The following is a 2,500-nucleotide window of genomic DNA, read 5'->3' as shown; positions in this document are numbered from 1 at the left end:
CGTTAAGCTATCCCTTCGCTTAGAACCTCGCTCTATATTCAACTTTCAGATACCTCAAAGCTCAACTTATGTGGTCTGCTATTGCTCTTGAACGGGTACAATATCTGACAGAGGGGGGTTTTTGGCCCAAATTATGCATTATTAGTTTAACCTCCGTCGCAGAACCACATTTGACCAGGTCGAGAAAAAAATTTTTTCGTGACGACCTGGTCCCCCATAGTAGGGAATGAACATGACATCTTAACCATATTTGACCATTTTCAAATTTCTCGTCGCGGAATCATGACTTTGCTAGTAAAATTTGTTCCGGGTAGGGACCTCCCATACAAAATTTTCATCGCTCCAAAAGTGATTTCGTTTCACTTTTCAACATTTACAAGGTCCATAAATCATGTTTTGAGACGATATGGAAAAAAAAATTTTTTGCCCGTCTCGACCAACTCGACCGATGGTGACCACAGCAGGGTGCTCCATACAAATTTTCCTTATGTGGAATTTTCAGTGTAAAATAAGGTTTCTCCAATCGATCGCGGGTTTCACTTTTCATCATTTGCTAGGTCTAACTATGATGTTTTGAGTGGTCCCGCAAAAATTTTTTCTCTTGGCCAGTCGACCCTTTCGTCCATGTCGGTGTGTTCTGCAGTAGGGTGCTCCATACAAATTTTCCTTATGTGGAATTTTTCAGTGTAAAATAAGGTTTCTCCAATCGATCGCGGGTTTCACTTTTCATCATTTGCTAGGTCTAACTATGATGTTTTGAGTGGTCCCGCAAAAATTTTTTCTTGGACCGGGCCTTCCTTCCCGGCCCTGTCGGTGTGCTCTGCAGTAGGGTGCTCCATACAAATTTTCCTTATGTGGAATTTTTCAGTGTAAAATAAGGTTTCTCCAATCGATCGCGGGTTTCACTTTTCATCATTTGCTAGGTCTAACTATGATGTTTTGAGTGGTCCCGCAAAAATTTTTTCTTGGACCGGGCCTTCCTTCCCGGCCCTGTCGGTGTGCTCTGCAGTAGGGTGCTCCATACAAATTTTCCTTATGTGGAATTTTTCAGTGTAAAATAAGGTTTCTCCAATCGATCGCGGGTTTCACTTTTCATCATTTGCTAGGTCTAACTATGATGTTTTGAGTGGTCCCGCAAAAATTTTTTCTTGGACCGGGCCTTCCTTCCCGGCCCTGTCGGTGTGCTCTGCTGTAGGGTGCTCCATACAAATTTTCCTTATGTGGAATTTTTCAGTGTAAAATAAGGTTTCTCCAATCGATCGCGGGTTTCACTTTTCATCATTTGCTAGGTCTAACTATGATGTTTTGAGTGGTCCCGCAAAAATTTTTTCTTGGACCGGGCCTTCCTTCCCGGCCCTGTCGGTGTGCTCTGCAGTAGGGTGCTCCATACAAATTTTCCTTATGTGGAATTTTTCAGTGTAAAATAAGGTTTCTCCAATCGATCGCGGGTTTCACTTTTCATCATTTGCTAGGTCTAACTATGATGTTTTGAGTGGTCCCGCAAAAATTTTTTCTTGGACCGGGCCTTCCTTCCCGGCCCTGTCGGTGTGCTCTGCAGTAGGGTGCTCCATACAAATTTTCCTTATGTGGAATTTTTCAGTGTAAAATAAGGTTTCTCCAATCGATCGCGGGTTTCACTTTTCATCATTTGCTAGGTCTAACTATGATGTTTTGAGTGGTCCCGCAAAAATTTTTTCTTGGACCGGGCCTTCCTTCCCGGCCCTGTCGGTGTGCTCTGCAGTAGGGTGCTCCATACAAATTTTCCTTATGTGGAATTTTTCAGTGTAAAATAAGGTTTCTCCAATCGATCGCGGGTTTCACTTTTCATCATTTGCTAGGTCTAACTATGATGTTTTGAGTGGTCCCGCAAAAATTTTTTCTTGGACCGGGCCTTCCTTCCCGGCCCTGTCGGTGTGCTCTGCAGTAGGGTGCTCCATACAAATTTTCCTTATGTGGAATTTTTCAGTGTAAAATAAGGTTTCTCCAATCGATCGCGGGTTTCACTTTTCATCATTTGCTAGGTCTAACTATGATGTTTTGAGTGGTCCCGCAAAAATTTTTTCTTGGACCGGGCCTTCCTTCCCGGCCCTGTCGGTGTGCTCTGCAGTAGGGTGCTCCATACAAATTTTCCTTATGTGGAATTTTTCAGTGTAAAATAAGGTTTCTCCAATCGATCGCGGGTTTCACTTTTCATCATTTGCTAGGTCTAACTATGATGTTTTGAGTGGTCCCGCAAAAATTTTTTCTTGGACCGGGCCTTCCTTCCCGGCCCTGTCGGTGTGCTCTGCAGTAGGGTGCTCCATACAAATTTTCCTTATGTGGAATTTTTCAGTGTAAAATAAGGTTTCTCCAATCGATCGCGGGTTTCACTTTTCATCATTTGCTAGGTCTAACTATGATGTTTTGAGTGGTCCCGCAAAAATTTTTTCTTGGACCGGGCCTTCCTTCCCGGCCCTGTCGGTGTGCTCTGCAGTAGGGTGCTCCATACAAATTTTCCTTA

The sequence above is a fragment of the Anopheles marshallii genome (genome assembly GCF_943734725.1).
Source record: "Anopheles marshallii chromosome X unlocalized genomic scaffold, idAnoMarsDA_429_01 X_unloc_128, whole genome shotgun sequence".
NCBI lineage: Eukaryota > Metazoa > Arthropoda > Insecta > Diptera > Culicidae > Anopheles > Anopheles marshallii.
Note: the sequence above shows the minus strand (reverse complement) of the source record.